Source organism: Acanthisitta chloris, unplaced genomic scaffold (genome assembly GCF_000695815.1).
Source record: "Acanthisitta chloris isolate BGI_N310 unplaced genomic scaffold, ASM69581v1 scaffold8305, whole genome shotgun sequence".
Classification (NCBI taxonomy): Eukaryota; Metazoa; Chordata; class Aves; order Passeriformes; family Acanthisittidae; genus Acanthisitta; species Acanthisitta chloris.
Genome location: NW_008674237.1, coordinates 23,452 through 24,242, shown reverse-complemented (window position 1 = coordinate 24,242; position 791 = coordinate 23,452).

Below are 791 nucleotides of genomic sequence, written 5' to 3'. Positions count from 1 at the left end.
TCTCTGCAGAGGCAGCAGCCCGGTGCCACGCTGCCCTGCACGCCTGGTGCCAGCCGTGTGTCCCCAGGGCTCGGAGCAGGACGCTGGCTGTCACCACAGCCTGATGGAGCTGTCACACTTGGCAGCTCCGGTCGGTCTCGGCCGGCTGATCCCGTCAGACATCTGCCACTGCCGCGGGCCTGGGGGAGGCTGTGCTGTCCCACGGTCCAGCCTGGGGGCTGGTGTGTGCCATGGCCAGGGAGGGCTCTCCAGGCAGCTGGCCCTGGGATTTTGGCAGGATGCTGATGTCCGGCTTGGGATCTGGGATTCCTGCGGCTCAGCGGAAACTCGTTCTGCTGAGCCCAGCACCAGGCTGCTGTGTCTGGTTTCAGAGCACCCTCTGCCTGGACACTGTCACCTCCCTGAGGGGACAGGAGGAAGGGCTCAGGGGTGCTGCCAGCTGGCTCACAGCCTGCCAGAGGGTCGCAGTGCCCGTGTACCTTCACTCGCTCTCGACCTGCACTGGTGGAGCTCGGAGGGTTAAAATGCCAGGCTGCTGCTCTCCGAGGAGGGCTCCTGCCTCCCTCCACGTGGGAACGGACCGGGTAGGGCTGAGCAGAGCAGTTGGGCTGCAGCCTCCCAGCTCAATGCAGCAGGCGCAGCGCTGGCCGCATCCTGCCGGGGGGGCAGTCCCAAGGGAAAAGTCCCAGCTCCCTCCCAAGCCTCTCCGAGGCAGAGGATGCTGTGCTCCCGGACCTGGAGCAGGCAGAGCCCTCCTGCCGATGGGGGAGGGGGGGGCGACGCTGGAACAG